This window comes from Pipistrellus hanaki (assembly GCF_964339955.1).
Source record: "Pipistrellus hanaki genome assembly, chromosome: 10".
Taxonomy (NCBI): domain Eukaryota; kingdom Metazoa; phylum Chordata; class Mammalia; order Chiroptera; family Vespertilionidae; genus Pipistrellus; species Pipistrellus hanaki.
Genome location: NC_140512.1, coordinates 70,875,896 through 70,895,506, shown reverse-complemented (window position 1 = coordinate 70,895,506; position 19,611 = coordinate 70,875,896). Strand labels below are relative to the sequence as shown.

Below are 19,611 nucleotides of genomic sequence, written 5' to 3'. Positions count from 1 at the left end.
GGGACACAGCCCTGCCCCCTGGGGGGACACAGCCCTGCCCCCTGGGGACACAGCCCTGCCCCCTGGGGACACAGCCCTGCCCCCTGGGGGGACACAGCCCTGCCCCCTGGGGGGACACAGCCCTGCCCCCTGGGGGGACACAGCCCTGCCCCCTGGGGGGACGCAGCCCTGCCCCCTGGGGGGACACCGCCCTGCCCCCAGCCCTCCTGCGGCCTCCAGGGCCTGGACTACACACGCATCCCCGGCCAAGGCCAGGTTCCCCCGGTTCCCGATGACGATGGCCCCGAGGTGCTGCCGGGGGCGGGGTGGGGACTAAAACTGCCAGGTTGCAGAGATGAACCGGTTGTTCACGGGACCCACAAAGGGAGACGCCACTGTGCTTCTCTGCAGAGGACCCCAGAATCCCCGCGTCCTCACGCCCCTCCACCGGCCGTGCGCAGCCGGCGGCTCTGAACCTCCCATCTGACGACCCGTCCTCGGCTCGGCACTCTCCAGGAGGTTCCCGTCTGGACTGGGCAGCTGCTTCCCGGGACACACCGACGGCGAGAGGACACAGGCAGTGACCCGAAGCTCTCCTACCTGCCACCTCCCAGGGCCCACGGCAGCCTCATGGGGGGGTGGGGGGCGGTGGGAGACACAGATCCTGGCACCGCCCAGCCCAGTCAGAGCCGCATCGGACGTGTCACGCTTTGGTCCAGACGTGAGGGAGAACACGCTTTTGATCCCCTAGTTGTGAATTATTGTGACCCTTGGCCACGCCCCCACCCCACAAACCACTGAAAGGTACGTTAGCCCAGTGGTCGGAAAGCTCATCAGTCAGCAGAGCCAAATATCAACAGTACGACTGAAATTTCTTTGGAGAGCCACATTTTTAAAACTTATACTTCTTCTAACACCACTTCTTCAACATAGACTCGCCCAGGCCGTGGTATTTTGTGGAAGAGCCACACTCATGGGGCCAAAGAGCTGCATGTGGCTCTCGAGCCACAGTTTGCCGACCACTGGCTTAGCTCATTCCCAGAGGAACATACATGCCACTGCGGTATCTCCAGGTAGCATGCCAACATGAAAACATCGGACTTTTGTAGCCACGTGACTAGTGACCTATTTTGGGGAGAAGAAGGAGTGTTTCCCAGGGGCCCGGAGAACGTGGCTGTGTTTGTCAGTAGCTCTTCACTGCACGCTGGTCTCTAACCACCAGGCAGCCCGCGGATCCCAGAGCTGGTGCCATGCCCGCCTGGGAGGGGCCGCGTGCCGGGCACAGACGGAGCCCATGAGAGTGGCCCTGAGGGCTGTCCTCCCCAGAGCACCGTCCCAAGCGCCTCCTCACCCAGCTCCCTCCTGCCCTGCGCCGTGCCCGGCCTCCCGCGGGCACCGTGCCCGTCCTGATAGAGGGCCCAGGGCCACGGGCTCAACACCCCAGCGGCTCCCTGAAAAGCGGGCGCTTCCTTCTCCTCTGCAGGCCCTGCTCCACCAGGGCCTCCTCAGCAGCGGCTGCAGGGAGCCAGGGCTGGCGCAGTGTGTGTTGCCCGCGGTAGGTCATGGGAAAACATCTGTCTTCACAGAAAGCCGCCCAGATGGCCCTGTGACTGGGGACCACGTTTGAGGCCCTGGAGGACAAGCTGCCAGCTCTGTACACTCAGTCTCTTTGCTATTATCCTCCCCCGGGAAGTTTTTCCCATGGATTTTTAGAGAGAGCGGAAGGGAGGCAGGAAAGGAGGGAGGGGAGAGACGCATCAACTGGCTGCCTCACACACGCGCCACAACTGTGTCGGGGAGTTAACTGGTAACCCAGTATGTGTCCTTGACCGAGGATCAAGCCCACAGCCCTTCGGTGCACAAGTGCATGCTCTAACCACTGAGCACACCGGCAGGGTTCTACTCAGTCTTCACATGGGCCCCCAGAAAGCCTCTCGTCTCTGGGTCTAAGGAAAGAGGAGGAACTGAGGCAGCAGCGGTGCATGCACTCAGAGCCTGAAGCTGTGTGCTGGTGGGAGCTGACCAACCACCAGCAACCGGTCCCACTTCCCAGAGCTCAGGAACACCGCCGGCTACGGCGGCACTGCGGTGCCCGTGGTCTGTGGGGAAGCGGTCACAGGGAGTGAAGACCCCCAGGGCTAATGGGAGGGGAGGGGAGCTCGTCATTCGGTCTAAAGGCAGGAAGGAGGCCCACTCTGCCGCTCCCTGCCCCAGGCCGGAGTCATGCCGCCTCTGGTCCAGGAGAAGAGGCTGGAGTCCAAAACCCACACTGTGGAAGGCAGGGTAGAAACTCCTGGAAGAGAACCAGGAAGAAATGACCCCAGGGGGTGCCAGACCTGGCCAAGGCCCTGCAGTGACGGGGGTCTGACCTCACCCACACTGAGTCCCGTCACACGTGACCGCGCTCCGCGCTGCTCTCTGGGACAGGCTGGTGGGAGAGGCAGAGGATGTGTGTGACCCTGTCCCTGCACCCATCAGCACGTGAACACGGGAGTTCGGTAAACCTTTGTCTCTGCGGCTTGTCTTTTTCTCCTTCTGGAATGGACAGTGATCACACGGCTCCTTTCTGACTCAGCATCCCTGGTTCCTTGTCACCAACTGAATCACAGGAGGCCCAAGCTTCCCTCCTGTTTCAGAGCATCCCAGGCGGACCGGCCGGGACTTCCCTGCCGGAGCGATGCCTGCCCCATCCCGTTCCCCCCTCAACCCCCTCACTGTGCACAGACGCCAGAGCAGGACCCACCCCAGTACATTCACCCACAGCCCCGTGGTGACTGTTCCGTGGAACGGAAGTCCCCTCTCCTGCGGTGGGGCGGGTCTGACTGCGTTACCCCCGGCTCTGTCCTCAGGAGCCTACACTGCGGGGCTCTCTCCGCCTGGCTCATCGCCTGTGGACTCAGCGCTCAGGGATGATTCTCCGAGCAGCACTCCCGCGCCTGGAGCAGAGCTGTTCCCAGGGGCTTCTTCCGTCCTGGTCACAGGCAGGACTCCTGGCAGGGCAAGGGGGTGGAGTGATCAGGGGGCGTGGAGGTCTGAGTGAGAGGTCTCCCTCTGCACTTGCTCTGACCACAGGCCTCCCTGTGCTCATGGCTCACAGAGCGGTCTTAGCAAACCTGAGCAAAGAGGCCGGAAGGAGCCCGGGAAGCCCGCACTCCTGTTTCAGCCTTGGCGTCAGTGTTCCTCAGAGTGCCGGCATGGAACCTGATGGCCTGGGCAGGTGAGATTCCTTCTGCACGTTCTCACAAGGTTCCGGATCTTTTTTCTTTGCTGTGGAATGGTGATGCTTACGGAGCAAGCTGCTAACAGAGGGAAGGTCCGCACCCTCTCACCCCGTTATTTCTGGGCCTCCCGGCGGGTGCTGCACAGCCAGGACGGAGTTCTGCACTCCCGCCTACCAGGCAGGACACGTCCCAGCGGCTCCGGCAAAGTTCTGTCCTCTCCTTAGACATGGGCACGGAGACCAGACGACACATAGGAAAAGGGGCCTTAAATTAATGCCTACAAACTCTTCACTCAATGCCATTTTAGATATTAATTCTTCATCAGAAAGATGCTGTCCACATGACTCGCTGCCCGAACGGGAACACTGGTGGGCGCAGGAGAGAATGCTATTAAATGCAGCCAGGGCCATCGGCAGACACCAGGGCGTCCTGAGGAGCTGGGCACATGCTATGCTACCTGCCAAACCCCTGTTAGAAACCTGTGACCTGCTCTCACCCCCGCACTCCAGTAAGCACTGCTTGTCCGATTTTGTCCTGATGCCCGTAGTTCCAAGGTTTGTTCCAAATTCTCAACATTGCCCGGGAGCCCAGATGTCTCCATCTTCATACGGACCCAGCACTGATCTGGGCTCCAGACACCAAGCAAACAGGAAGGTGACCACAGAGCCCTGGATGCAGGCTTTCTGGCCTCTCACCCGCCTTTCTCCCAGCCCCGTGCTTTGTGCAGCGTTAGCTCAGCCCGCTTCCTGGGACTCGCTGGGTTCCATCCCACAGAGGGGACAATCCCCCCACCCCCCCACCCCCGCAATGCCTCCCTCCCTCCCTGGTAGAGAATTGGGGGATTAGTCTATTCGCCTTTGACCTTGGGAAAGGTTATGAATTGAGACCCAACAGCTAACTCTCCAGAGAAAATCAGACGGAAAACAGAGCGGAGTTATTTCTATGCAACAATAACACGATCGCAGGGCGATGATGGCAGCCTGCACGTGTGGCTATGCGGGCGGCTGAAACGACAAGGGAAAGATGTGGGAGGGACACACTCCTGACAGACACACACTGAGCCACCAGGAGCCTTTCCCCTTTCCGATCCGGGCAGGAGGGACCCGGTACCGGGCAGAGCGCTCAGCTCTTCCAAACCATGTTGCTTGGGCTGTAGGTAAATTTTGTCATAATTATATCTGCCTCCTTGTCTCATCGAAATATAGACTTTCTGCCTTGACTTCCATGCCACAGAGATGACCTGGGGACGTGAAAGACTGATCGCACATGGATGAGCAGCTGGGAATGGTGGGGCCTCATCATGCTTCAGGGAGGCGGGAGGGAGTGAAGGACCAGGGGGAGGGGGTCCCCACAAACCCCGGGCTCAGACGCCACGGCGTGCCTGGCACAGGGCATCGTAATTGATGACATGGCCTGGACACAGGGCGGCCATCGCGCACAGCTCCTGGGAGAAGCCCCTGCCATCTGCCGAGGAGCAGGGCGGCTCTCTCTCCTGAGGCGGGGACCCGGCCAGCCTCTGCCAGGGAGCACGGGCTCAGCAGTTTACGTCTGAAAAATCACTGAGATCTATTTTTTCTCCCAATAAAAGTGTCAGGCTTAAGGTTCAATTAAAATGATGCATGCCTGTTGCTTGGCAGTTCTCGACAATAAAGCTCCAAACAGGTGAGATATCCGTAACAGAGCGGAGACATTTATGCTTGGTTTTTGAACTCATTAAAAAGGTGCTCTGGCCTGAACATTGAGTGATGGAAAGATCTGTGTCTTTCTCTGGGTGGCAATAGTGTGTACTGAGCCCTGGCCGGAGAGGTGCAGCTGGTTGGAGCCTCGCCCCAGCACTGAAGGGTTGTGGGTTCAAATCCTGATCAGAGCACAGGCCCAGGTTGCAGGCTCAATCTCCGGTCAAGGTGCATACGGGAGGCAGCTGACAGATGTTTCTCTCTCACATCCATGTTTCTCTCTACCTCTGTCTCTCCCTTTCTCCCTAAAATCAATAAAAACATATCCTCAGGTGAGGATTAAAAATAATTTTAAAAAATAAAATTTATTGAATACTGATAATCTTGGCACAATTCTCAATAAATCATAAAAGCACCATCTAAATCTTTAGTTTTTAATGAAAATAAAGCAGACAGGACCACGTGACCCTCTTTTTGGATCATTAAACACCTAATCTTAACTATCCCTCTGTTTCTTGGGGAGAGGGGTTTCAGTCCAGAAGAGAGATTCCAACAAAAGTCCTGTGATTTTTATTTATCTAAAAATTTTAAAATATATTTTTATTGATTTCAGAGAGGAAGAGAGAGGGAGAAAGAAACATTGACTGGCTGTCTCCTGTATGCCCCACAGTGAGAATCAAACCCGAAACTCAGGCAGGTGCCATAACCAGGAATCGAACTGTGACTTCCAGGTTCTTAGGTCAATGTTCAACCCCTGAGCCACGCTGGCTGGGTGTCCGTGGGTTGTAAACGTGCCCCCCAGGCTGGTGTGCATGGAGGGAGCGCGCTGCCACGAGGAACCACGTGGACCCTGGTCTGTGTGTGAAATGAGGCCGGGCCGGCCGTCCCCAAGGCCGTGGAGGGCAGGGCTCCAGGGACCCCGGCCGGCAGGGGTGTTCTTCCCCGTGGCCTCCACGCTGAGCAGAGGTCGGAGTGGGGTCAGCCCGCCCGCCACCTGCCCGCTTGGCTTACAGAGAGCCTCACCGAAGTGGCCTGCGGCCTGGGCTCGGTGCTGGGAACCTGGCTGGGACGTCACCTCAGTGACGAGTCCAGGTGTGGGGAGATGCCTCCGGGACCCTTCCCAGCAGTTCAGACTCTTCTCCTCAAGCAGGATCCGGACAGCTCCTCCCTCCCGAGTGCCACGGGTCCGGTCCCTCTCTACGGGAGCTCTGTGAGCCGGGACATCTCCGTCCTGTCCTCACGGCTGCGGCTCCACGGCCCCGGGTTTCCCTGCGGAAAGCCACCGGCGTCCGCAGGCCTCGGGCGGGCTGGCCTCCTCCGTGGCGCCCCAAACAGCTGGGAAATGGGTCACTGAGGGCGGGTCTCTTCGGGGCAGAGAAAACGACCAGGCACCAGGGGGAATTGCCTCCGTCTGTCCTGCCCTTCCTGCCCTCCAGTTCTCTGTTACAGCGTCAGAGCACGGGGAGATGCAGAGTTAGCGAGAGAGAGGTGCCGTGGTCACCACAGCGTCACTCACAGCCACCAAGACGGGGACGCAGCCAGGCGCCCCCGGGAGACAGCGGGTAACAGCTGTGGGACACGCAGGCCAGGGAACGTGACCGGCCATAGGAATGAAGCCGTGCCCCTTGCCACGGCATGGACGGACTGAGGGGGGATTCCCTCAGTGAGATAAGCAGCCGGGGAAAGGCAGAGCCACACGATTTCACTTAAATGTGTCCTCTAAAGAACAGAGTAAATGAACAAAACTCAGATACAGAGTGGACGGGTGGCCGCCAGGTGGGAGGGAGGTGGGGGGTGGGGGAAAGGGGGAGGGACTGAGAAGCACACATTGGAAGCTGCAGGAGAGGCACAGAAACAGAGACTACAGCACAGGGAACAGAGTCAGTCACATCACTGTAACTGTGTGTGGTGCCGGGTGGGCTCCGGAAACCTCGGGGAGCACTGTGTAAGTGTGACCGTCTGACCACTATGCTGCACACCTAAAGCCAATGCAAAATCATACTGAATGTAAACTGTAGTTAAAATCTTAAATCCTGTGTAATCCTATATAATAAAGAGGTAATGTACAAATTGTCCCTCACGCCATAACACCGTCACAAGATGGCAGCACGCACAGCGGTGGCAGGGCAGTAGGGCCAGGGCAGATGGGGTGGCACAGCGGGGCGGCACTCCAGGACGTGGGGCCGTCCCGCTGCGCACCGGCCACACGAGGCGGGACACCAGTGCTCGGGGTGGCCCCATGGCAGGGGCGAGGGCAGGGATGGTGAGAAGGAAGGGATCCCGGGCCTTGTGTGATTTCACACAACGTGTCACCAGTAGGAAAATAAAAGAAGTGCAGATTTTGTCAGACGGTGCTTACACGGCCCAAAAAGAACGGAGGGGGAAACCAGCTACTCCGATTCTCTAATTACAAATGCTTTTCCTTCTAAAAACACAGTGCAGCATCGTGGCAGGGCTGGGCATTGCCGTCTCTGCCAAATGGCCACACTTCACATTCAGAACGTGGGCTCCTGCTGCTCGGCCCCGCGACCAGGTGGGGGGCTGCTCATACACCTGGACTCAGGCCTGGCCTGTCCGTGTGGGGGAGGGCTCCCCCCAGCACCGGGCCGGGGTGGCTGTGCAGCCTGCGGGCAGCTGCGGAGAGCGGAAAGGCCTGAGCACAAACAGCAGCCCCTCCCCAGGCCCGGCTGCTCTGCAGCCCAGCCAGCAGCCCCGCCCTCCGAGGGGATCTCACGTTCACTTACAACAAACCAGTCTGCCAGCCGGTGTCTGGGGGAAGGGGAGGACAGTAACTGAGTCTCCTGATATATCCACTCTGTTTTCTAATCTTCATCAGTCCCCAGGGAGCAGACAGTAAATAACCTAAAAAATCTCAGGTTCAAATTCCTCTCAATTCCCTTCTTAATAGCTATTGCCTTACCCCTCCTGAGAGAGGGCAGGAGGGGCACGAGGGAAACAGGTGTGACAAAAGCACCACGCATTTTTTCTTGGGATCCATGGTGACCAGAATGTGCATAACACCCAGCACATGCCCAGCAATGTATATACTGAATGCATGCTACTCTCTTCTCTGTTGACAGTGAATGTTACATAGAAATAACACTACCTCTTCTGAAACTAAAAATTATTACGTTTGCCAATGTACGTTGTATAATAGAAATACAATTGGCCAGTTTTGCTCTTCAGGATACGGACTTTAGATACAGTTTCTATTCCCTGGAGGTGAGTTTTTCAGTCCACAGTTGAACTGAAGACTGTAGAAGAGGGTGCGAGACAGTTTATGGGAAACCCAGCACAGTGCAGATTTGCTAAAAGGTTGGACCCTGGCCACATATGGAGAGTCAGCCCTTGAAATGCACTGGTCTGAATTCAAATGCTGTTCATATGAACACAAAATACATATTCAATTTCAAACACTGTAAGGATGAAAAAATGTAAACATTTCATTAATAACTTTTATATTGGTTTCATGTGAGAATCATAAGGTTTTGGGTATATTTGGATATATTGATTTTATAATATATTAAATCAATTATATTGTATTATAAAATCAATAAAATATATTATGAAATCAATTCCATTTATTTCTCTTTAACTTTATTAATATGGCTGTTAAAATTTTTAAGTTGTATATGTAGTTTGTGTTACATTTTTATTAGCATGGATTGAAAAAAAAAAAAATATATATATATATATATATATATATATTAACACACAACATAACAGGACTATTACTCTATTCTAGATATTAAAGTTATACAGAGAAGAATTAGAGGTTTTATTCTCATCCTTGGAAATAAATATTTTACCTGCATTAGAGCAAAAACTACTGGGGGGGGGGCGGGAATATATTGATCGCTTTATTTTAGTTCTTACATCAAAACTGTTTTTGTACTTCTGCATGAAGGAGATACGCATAAGCGTAAGTTTTGCTTTGAAAACCTGGAGTGCCTGGTGCAGTGCGGACAGGAGTGTGCAGAGCGCCCTGCTCCCCGCGTTTCCAGTCCATTAGGCTCCCTGTCCCCGTGCCGCCCCCTGGCACCCAGAGCAGACGGTGAGGGTTCTGTGAGGGTTCAGGGCGGGGCCGGCAGGGGGGAGGACAGACTCACATGGCATCTCCCGATGGGTGAGTCCAACAGCCCACAGAGGTCACGTCTCCACCTCTCCGGGACACTACAGCCAGTCCTTTGTCTCTTACGCACGTGCCCACGCGGGCGGCCGGAACCAGGACACTGGGCTGTCACTGCGCTCCCTTGCAGGGAGGACTAAGGAACACATCCAGATGGACACAGATCAGAGGCACTGCCCGCTCCCACTGCAGGGACAGCGCCCTCTGCCCCGCTCCTGCGATGCCGCCAGCAGCCCCGAGGGACGCTCCAGCTGCCGGACACACAGCAGTGAGCGTGTTCTCTCTGAAGGTCATCGGGGGCAGACAGCCTGCACGTGAGTCCTGCCCATCTCCATGGTCCTGCCCATCTCCGTGGGTCCTGCCCGTCTCCGTGGTCCTCTCTGTCTCCGTGGTCCTGCCCATCTCCGTGGTCCTCTCTGTCTCCGTGGTCCTGCCCGTCTCCGTGGTCCTCTCCGTCTCCGTGGGTCTGTCCGTCTCCGTGGTCCTCTCCGTCTCCGTGGGTCTGTCCGTCTCCGTGGTCCTGTCTGTCTCCGTAGGTCTTGCCCGTCTCTGTAGATACTTAATGCACACTCACAGGGGAGTGGAGCTGTACTTTTGAAGATTTACAATCTGACTTTTTTCTATATTTTTCTGTAGAGTCCTTAAATTCAAGATATTAATCCAGCTCAGAAGGTACAGAAACAAAGGGCTCTTTGAGGTTCTGTCGTGAAATCGGAGCTGAGGGGAGAGCTCAGTGTTTCCCCTTCTTGGTATTAGGGGTAACATTCGGAGCCACCCTGAGCCCACAGGCGCAGGCCAGCCTCTCGGGGCGCAGTGACCTCATTTTCTCTGTGTTTCTCTGGGACTCAACCTCAGTTTCTTTAAGTATCATTTCCTCATCCAAGCAATAACAATACAATACATAAATCTGAAAACTGCAACCCAGTATAACGGCCCAGAGTAAGCTAATAAAATCCCGCTATCATTTAGCTTCTTGCCACAAAGACAGTCATTCTTCAGAGCCCAAATCCCGTCACCGAACACCTGGCCGCCCTGCAAGGTTTCCATCACCTTAAACCCTGTGCCGCTCTCCCTGCGGGGCTGCACGGCCAGGTCCCTCACCGCGTCACAGAGCCAAGGTGGAGAGGAATAAGCCGCAACAAACGGGGTTCTGACCACGAATAAAGCACAAGCAAGCTTCCAGGACCTGAGCATGACGATGCAGCCGAAAGCCTAAGTGAATGTAATAGTCCAAACTACAGACTGACTGCTTCCAACGCAGCTCGTTATCTGCCCTGCCTCGCACAGCGGCATGAAGGGGAATAAACCGCTCATTCCACACGGAAAACGCACTTTGTTTGAAATAAACGTCGGCCTCTATCAGTCACGTTCTCTCCGCAGCCAGGCTGGTGGGGCCCTGAGGCCAGGAGACCTGGCCGAACTCTCCCATGTCCCCCGCCTGCATGCCTCTGCATGTGATGTCCATGTCCCCCGCCTGCATGTCTCTGCATGTGATGGCCGTGTCTCACATCTCTGCATGTGATGGCCGTGTCCCACGTCTCTGCATGTGATGTCCGTGTCCCCTGCCTCCACATCTCAGCATGCAATGGCCGTGTCCATGCCCCCACATCACTGCATATGATGTCTGTGTCCCCCACCTCCACATCTCTGCATGTGATGACCATGTCCCACGCCTCCACATCTCTGCATGTGATGACCATGTCCCACGCCTCCACATCTCTGCATGTGATGGCCATGTCCCATGTCTCTGCATGTGATGTCCGTGTCCCATGTCTCTGCATGTGATGGCCCTGTCCCCCGCCTCCATGTCTCTGCATGTGATGTCCGTGTCTCACGTCTCTGCATATGATGGCCGTGTCCCCCGCCTCCATGTCTCTGCATGTGATGTCTGTGTCCGTCTCTGCATGTGATGTCCGTGTCCCCCACCTCCACATCTCTGCATATGATGGCCGTGTCCATGCCTCCACGTCTTTGCATGTGATGGCCGTGTCCCCCGCTTCCATGTCTCTGCATGTGATGTCCGTGTCCCATGTCTTTGCATGTGATGTCCGTGTCCCCACCTCCACGTCTCTGCATGTGATGTCCATGTCCCCCGCCTCCACATCTCTGCATGTGATGGCCGTGTCCATGCCTCCATATCTCTGCATGTGATGGCCGTGTCCCCTGCTTCCATGTCTCTGCATGTGGTAACACAAGTAGTCTGTGTGGTGACAGTACCAGAGCGCTGGCTGCATGTGGAAACGGTCACCCAGCCTGCCCAGGGCAGCTGCACCGCGAAAAGCCTGTGCTGGCACTGACACGCAGGCTCCGAGTCCAAAGCAGGGCCCCTCTACTGGACGGTCAGCATTTCTGTGAGATCTGAGCGCTGAGCACCTGCCAGGGGCGCACTGAAGCCTGTGCAGCTGCTGGGCGGCCACGTGGCGGGGACGACATTGAACCGTGTCTACAGACGAGCGACAGCGGCACCTGTGAGCCTCGGTCACCCGCAGGTCCTGGGACTTTCCCAGCCGGTGGGTCCCTGGCTTTCCTCAGAGCCCAAAGGCCTCTGTAACCCATGGTGAGGACCAACCTACTACTGATTCTGAGCCGATAAAACGCCCACATTTCAACCCCTGGCCCTGCCGCACCGATTCGCCAGGGCATGCAGGGGAGCTGTGCCTGGGTCTCCCCGCCCCCGCTCCCCATGCCCATGCCCTCACCGGCTGCAGCGCCAGCCCCTGGCAGTCACTCACGTGCGCGATGGATGGGACATTTCCTACGGCATCCGCCCGGCCTGCAGAACAGATCATTGCTGCTCACTTTTAAAAGCTGGGAGGAAAACATTCCTCACACCCAATTTTTTCTTATTTCCAAAGCAACTCATACAACTCAGTTACGGAACCACGAGACTCTGCTGTGGAAGCCTAGTGTGTCCAGGAACGGTGGGAGCGAAGCAGCAGCGGCCGGTGCCCAGGCGGAGAGACCGCAGGCGCTGCAGGGCCCGCGCCTACCCGCGTGCCTCTCCATGGTCTCCGGGCACAACTCAGCGCACCTGCCGGTCATGCCACCTCGTCCCCTTCTTACCGGTTTGTGTATTAATCTCCTTAGGACAGTGGTCAGCAAACTCATCAGTCAGCCGAGCCAAATATCAACAGAACAAGGATTGAAATTTCTTCTGACAGCCAAATTTTTTAAACTTAAACTTCTTCTAACGCCACTTCTTCAAATAGACTCGCCCAGGTATTTTGTGGAAGAGCCACACTCAAGGGGCCAAAGAGCCACAGGTGGCTCGTGAGCCGCAGTTTGCCGACCCGGCCTTAGTACATTACTGCTTAGTAAGTCTCACCAGGATTGCTTGATTCACAGGATAAAAAGTAAAATGCTGATCTGCGCTGTGACCGCGGCCGCCAGCAGTGCCCCTCGGTAACGGCCTCGGCCTCTCTGGGCTCTGCCTGCTCTGCCAGCCGCGGCGCTGACCTAGACGGCAGGCGTGTGAGCTGCTCTGGACACGCCGGGGCCGCTGGGCAAGGGCTCTGCCGCTTCCGCAGTCGGGTCTGCCTTCGCTCCTTCAGGGAAAAGGCTTCCGTTACTGAAACAAAACCCCAAGGTCACAGGGCACGGTGGCTATGGCACACCTCACGTCAAACACACCGCTTGGCAGAGCGCCCTCGCAGCACAGATCCCCACACGCCAAGAGCGGAGACGGGCCAGAGGCCGCTGCCCAGCGCCCATGGACCAGCCCCGAGCAGCAGCCGGGCCCGTGCTGGGCGCAGGCTCATGCTTGACGAGTGATCTCTTCCCAGCACCAGAGCAGGCATCGTCTCCAGGTGTGCCGCCACCAGATGTGCCCAGGCCCTCGGCTGGCAGGGGCGGAGCTGGGACCTCGGCGGGCGGCCCAGGCCTGTCTCCGCCCAGCTCTGGAGGGAGGCTCAGCAATGGAGGATGAGGTGGCACCTCTGAGGAGCAGAGGAGCTTAAAACATGCCTTTAGGGCTCTGGGCTTTGTACTCTAACTATACAGCGTTTCCACCACAGCCGCTCTGATAGGCCCTCTCGTCTCTACCCGTGCACCACGTGACATGGCATTGACTGGACGGACTGCAGTATCCATTTTGCTTCTCAAAGTTGGAGCCAGACATTCTAGTGCCTTGAGTTGTCTTGAAACTCCTCAGACTGCTGTAAGGAGCATCCCCTTCACGCAGAGCCTGTGGCTCCCGAGGTGACCTTTATTTGGACGGCACAACCCGCTGGGCCTGGACAGCCAGAGTGTCCGATCTTCCCCTCCGATGGAGACCCGCCTGACTGACCCATCACACTCCCCATGTGATCGCGGTGTTCCAGGCCTCCCCCGCCCCACGCGGCCCAGCGCCTGTTCCCTCCGCAGGTACGGACGGCGGCTGCTCAGCACGCTTCCCTCTGTCCGACTGGGCCTAGCTCTGCTGCTTTCCTTCCAACAGCCCATCCACCGGCTTTCAGACGCTCTCATGTGAGTGCCATCCTGTTTCCAGAATCTTCTCCACACTCACAGCCATACCCGCCCACACCCGCACCCACACACACACCCGCACCGGCACCCGCACCCACACACACACCCGCACCTGCACCCACACCTGCACTCACACTCATACCCGCACCCACTCCCACAACTGAACTCACACCCGCACCCGCACCCACACCCCCACCCACACTCCCACTCACACCCTCACCTGCACCAGTACCCGAACCCACACCCACACCCGCACTCACACCTGTACCCAAACCTGCCCTCACACCCACACCCACACCTGCACTCACACCAACACCAGCACCCACACTCCCACTCACACCTGCACCCCCACTCACACCCACACCCACACCGGCACCCACAGGTGGGGATGATGAAGACGGACAAGGACTTCCTGGTTTGATCACAGGTATTTTGCTGAGCCCTCTGCCCCCGCCCGGCTGCATTCCCTTACTCCTCCCTGCGAGGATGGACATGGGCACGCCGGCCTCCTGCAGAATTACGACAGAGGGCAGGTAGGCTTAACTTCCGCCCAGGTCACATGGTTACTGCTCCTGCTTTGTGGTTGGATGAAAAGCCCTGCAGTTCGTTTGGGCTTTCCACACTTCGAGGCCACACTGCAGCCAGACCTGAGACTGGACATGGGACACTGCAGCCCTTTGGGCTCTGTGGAGGGCGCAGGTGACACAGAATACCAGCCCTCTGCTTGTCTGATTTCTTCACACCCACTGGCCCCCAAAGCTTCTACAGAGCCCCTTTCTCAAATCAGATCTTTTTCTTCCGATTTCAGAGGTCTAGACCCGCAGGCTCCTTCTTTCTCCCGGAGAGAAGATCAAAGACGGGGACCGCCACACCAGCCCGGCTGCGTCACACACAGGCGTGGCTCGTCTGCATGGACGATCACAAAGCTGCCACCCCCGGGAGGCGGGCATGCGGCTGTCCGCACTCTCAGTGACTGGCATGGCGACCCGCAGGCTTGGGAGCCGATGGCATGCTGCGGAAGGTCAGTGCAATGCCCTCCGCCCTCCGGCCGCCAGGCTCCGCTGGCCTGGGAGGCCGGGCTGGCTCTCCCGGGACTCTGGCGTCGGAGTGAGTCTGCCCGACGCCAGCGCAGCCCCGGGAACGCATCTGCGAGGACTCGTTAGTCAGAAAGACGAGCCGGCTCCTCCCGTCGGTGTGACGGGCTCCACACCCGCCCTGAGCCCGCTGCCCATCCCGCCCCTGCCCCTCAGAGCGAACAGCCGTCCACGCCGAGCCCGTGGAGAATGCGTCACGGGAGCGTGCGCCCCTCCTGCTGCCGGCTGTGCTGTCCCTCTCCGACCGAGCGCACGCCAGCCACCTGCTTCCTCTCCTGACTTCCCCTGGCTGTGCCCCCGCCCTGGAGTGCCAGCCCAGTCCAGTCATGCTCTGCGCATGCCCCTCCAGGTGCCCGAGACTCCAGGTGCCCGAGCCCAGCCCCCCTCAGCCTCTCTGCTCCAGCTTCCTGCAGCCACAGCATGGCCTTCTCCCTGTCCCGGCCCAGAGGCCGTGTGTCCCACCCTGTGCCCACAGCACGGCCCTCCCTCCGCCCAGCCCCGCGGCCGCCTGCTCGCCGGGAGAGGACGGCACAGGATGGGCTTAACCTGCACCAGCGCCAGCGCCAGCGCCGACTCCGCGCCCACCTCCCGCCACAGAGGACCGCTGCCTGCGGGAGACACGCCCTCAATGGACCCGTCCTCCCGGGTTCCCCCCACTTTGGTTTGTTCAGCACCACATTCTCTCCACTTAGAGACAGGTGCCTTTCCTTCAGCACAATTACACGGAGCCACTGACCGCCTCTGAACATGGTCCGAACCGGCTCGGCTCCAGGAGTGGCCGCCCCCTGGCAGGTCTGTCCCCACGCATGTCGCTGTGGCCAGCGGTGCTGTGGGCAACAGGCCCCTCACAGCGCTCTGCGATGGCGCCGTGGTCCCTGGTTCGGACACACAGCGCCCCCCCCCCCCCCCCAGCACGGCCCAGCCGCACTCCGATGCAGAATGGACCCCAGGCTCCCCGGGAGGAGGGCGCAGCTCGAAGAAACGAAGCCACAAAGCATGACCCGCACGCACGAGCCCCACCGGCTGGTTTTCAGGCGAAAAGAAGTTACGGGGGCGACTGAACATGGCAGAGCCCACAGAACATGGACGCTCTCCAGCACGCCGAGGCTTTTGAAGACCTTTTCAGGAAAGGTGCTTTCTCAGTCATCTGTGAGATTCCTGAGCCCGGGACGGTGGCCCGGGTCCCAGGGGCCCCTGTGAGGTCCTTCCCACTCTGCCACTCTGAGGGGCGTCCCTGTGCGTGCCCCCGCCCCTGCCTCCCCCTCGATGGAAGCAGCCCCCGCTCCACACTGAGGAGCCTGCATCACGACCGACTGGGCGGGGGAGACGCCCTCCACACCTGCTCTCCCGGCGCTGGCCGCTGCCCCCCATGCCGCCGCCGAAGGGAGGACAGCAGATTCTAAAGCAAACGTCTTTCTCTCACTGTGTTTGTTAATCCTCTCATGAGGATGTGCTTAATGATTTTAGAGAGAGGAGGAGAGAGAGGGAGAGAGGGAGAAGGGGGAGGGGAGAGAGAGAAACATGGATGTCCTTGAGAAACATCAGGTGCCTCCTGGAGGTGCCTGGATGGAGGAGGGAGGAGGAGGGGGGAGGTGGGGGTGGAACCCCAACCTTTGGTGTATGGTCCACACTCCCACCCACTGAGCCACCTGGCCAGGGTTATGGCTTCTTAGGGGGAAACCCCTTAAACTGGTTCTCTAAGGAGAGATTCCGATTGCTTTTGAGAATACTCCGAGCTTAAATCAAACTGGCCTCCGCTGCTTCCGCGTCACCGCAGGGGCCACCTGAGGGCAAGAGCACCAGCAGCCCCCAGAGGGCCCAGGTGATGGCTGTCGGGGCCGGACCTGCCACCTGAGGGCTCAGAGCTGGGGAGAAACCCGGTCTCCCAGCTGAAAGGGGGCCCAGCACTGCGGGCTGCTAACCCTGCATTTGAAAACCCACGTTAGCATGGCCGGAGCCCGGGCAGCAGCTCCTGAAGTCTGTTCTCTCTGGCCTGTGCCAAGGTGTTCGCGCAGCATCCTTTAAAACCTCTTCCCGCAAAGCATCTATTTTTAGTACGTATTTTAGCAAACAAACTGGAAAAACAGCAACACCTAAGCAACAGGTGAGAGCGTGGGGTTTTACCTCCCCAGGTCCCTGCATGGCGGACACAGTCCCCGTGCACAGTCCTTCCCGCCACCCAGCCTGGCTCCCCGCCCCCCGCCTCTGTCAGCCATGAGCACGACATGGGGCCATGAGAGAGCCGCGCCCGTTACAGAACCAGGCTCCCCACGGCCAGCCCTCAGAGCACGGCCTCGGACAGAGAACGCAGTGCTCCAGCAGAGTTTCTGTTAAGACATAAGGCTTGGCCCGGCCGGAGGCTCGTGCTTAGGGCGTTGGTCTTTGTACCAAAGGATCTGGGGTTTGATTCCCAGTCAAGGGCACATAGCAGGGTGGTGGGTTCGATCCCCAGTCTGGGTGTATGTGGGAGGCAACTAGTCCACATGTGTCTCTCTCACATCAATGTCTTTCTCTCTTCCTCCCCCTCTTTCTCCCCCTTCCTCCCCTTCCACTCTAAAACCAATGGATAAATACCCTCAGGTGAGGATTACAAATAAAGAAATGAAATAAAAACTGCAAACCAGCAAATCTTTCTCTCTCCTTAAAGAAAAAGAAAGAAGGAAGTGGAACATGTCTGGCGTGGTCTGGTCTCCCGTGAATCCCGGCTGGGGGCGGCTACCCCAGCAGCAGGAGAAGCCGCGTGAAGAGGGGGTGACGCGTCCAGGGCTCTGCGTCTGACGGGAGCAGGCAGTGTTGGTGCCTGTGAACACGGGGAAGGCGCAGCGGAGCCATCCTCACGGCCCGAGCCCGAGCTCAGCCTGCGTGTTCTGAGCTGGTGGGAAACTCACGGCAGCCCCTGCAGCTCCCGTGTCTGAGGGCCATCTTCCTGCACCTGCCGCGGGCCTCCACGCTCCCTCACAGGGGGGCTTCGAGCGTGTCTCAGGTCAAGAAGAGCCCTGTGAGCGGAGGGACGGCTTCCCAGAGGCCCCAGGACCCCCCTCCCGCCCCCCCCCCGCACTGTTACACCCTCTGAGCCCCCACGAGGGAAGCGGGTGCGCCTGGGTTTCCAATGCCTCAAAGGTATGGAGTCAGGCATGAGCTTACGCATCCCCCCTCCTAGCTCCACTCTCCCGAGGGTGCAGCCAGCTGAGCCTCGCTGTGCAGCCGCCGACCTTCCTCCCGCCGCACAGCCCGCGGCACAGCTGGGCCTGGAGGGCGCCCTCGGGCGGGGACCTATGGGGCGATGTCTCCTCTCCCTGACGAGCCTGTGACGCAGGGTCAGAACTGCCACTGAGTCCTCGCTGGTCCCGCAAGCCCAGGGCAGGTGCTGTCACCGCCAGGGAGGGAGGCCCTCAGTCCCGGTGCCAGCTGAGGGCAGGCACATTCCTTTACTGAGTAAGCCAGAGGCCCGGTGCATGACATGCGTGCACTCAGGGTCCCTCAGTCTGGCCTGCGCCCTCTCGCAGTCCGGGACCCCTGGGGGGGGGGGTGTCTGCCTGCCGTGGAGGTCAGAGGGGCGCCCGCCACCGCTGCACTCTCCAGCTTCTGGCTGAGCCCGGCTTCTGGCTGAGCAGCACTCCTCCTGTGGAGTGCACTGACCACCAGGGCAGCTCTTGCATTGAGCATCTGCCCCCTGGTGGTCAGTGCACATCATAGCGACTGGTCGACTGGTTGTTCTGGTCATCCTGCCATTGGGTCTCTGGGCTGTTATTGTATAGGATGCTCGGTGGAGTGTTCTTCTAGGAGCTCGAATGCCCAGGGAGCCTCTGGCCTGCAGCTACACTGAGCGTGGCCCCCACCTGCACGGCCACAGGCACCAAACACCAGAGCCCTGGCTGCACCAAGCTCCTCCCGGGAGAATCAAACTGTTTGACTTCTTTAGCTCATGTGGTGCTGGTGAGAGTAATGAGTAATAAGTTTGTTTGTTTTTAAATCGAAAATGGGTTTGAGAAAATGACAAAAAACAAAAACAAAACCACCAAGAAGCTGGGCAGCTGGCAGGAAGCTCGGGCTCTGAATACCGAGGTGGGACTGTCACTCCGCATCCCCAAAGACTCCTGCCTCCCCCGAGCTCCAGAGGGGGCTCCGTCCTGGCTCCAGCCCAGGGAACCCAGCGAGCCCAGCGAGCCCAGCGAGCCCAGCGAGCCCAGCCCTGACGTAAACGGGGCACCAGCCCACGCCACTGACTTTGGAGCCTGAGAAACTGCCCTTTGAATCTGCGGGCTCCTGGGATCTGCGGGGGCTCCCTGGTCTGGGGGGCTCCCTGGTCTGGGGGGCTCCCAGGGTCTGCGGGGGCTCCCTAGTCTAGGGGGGGTCCCGGGTCTGGGGGGTCCTGGTCTGGGGGAGGGTCCCGGGTCTGGGAAGCTCCCTGGTCTGGGGGGGCTCCCGGGTCTGGGGGGCTCCCTGGTCTGGGGGGGGGTCCCGGTTCTGGGGAGGCTCCTTGGTCTGGGGGAGCTCCCTGGTCTGGGGGAGGTCCCGGGTCTGGGGAGCTCCCTGGTCTGGGGGGGCTCCCGGGTCTGGGGGGGCTCCGGGTCTGGGGGAGCTCCCTGGTCTGGGGGGGGTCCCGGGTCTGGGGGGGGTCCCGGGTCTGGGGGGGCTCCGGGTCTGGGGGGGCTCCGGGTCTGGGGGGGCTCCCGGGTCTGGGGGGGGTCCCGGGTCTGGGGGGGCTCCGGGTCTGGGGGGGCTCCGGGTCTGGGGGGGCTCCGGGTCTGGGGGGGGGTCCCGGGTCTGGGGGGGCTCCGGGTCTGGGGGGGGGTCCCGGGTCTGGGGGGGCTCCGGGTCTGGGGGGGCTCCGGGTCTGGGGGGGGTCCCGGGTCTGGGGGGGGTCCCGGGTCTGGGGGGGCTCCGGGTCTGGGGGGGGTCCCGGGTCTGGGGGGGGTCCCGGGTCTGGGGGGGTCCCGGGTCTGGGGGGGCTCCGGGTCTGGGGGGGGTCCCGGGTCTGGGGAGCTCCCGGGTCTGGGGGGGCTCCGGGTCTGGGGGGGCTCCGGGTCTGGGGGGGCTCCGGGTCT

The 19,611-nt window shown here is 59.2% G+C and overlaps 1 protein-coding gene across 3 annotated transcripts in view; it reads right to left on the bottom strand.

The window, feature by feature from the left end:
- Window positions 1-19,611, bottom strand: part of DPP6 (dipeptidyl peptidase like 6) — a 431,250-nt gene that overhangs the window by 202,382 nt on the left and 209,257 nt on the right. The gene's annotated exons all lie outside the window — the stretch shown is intronic.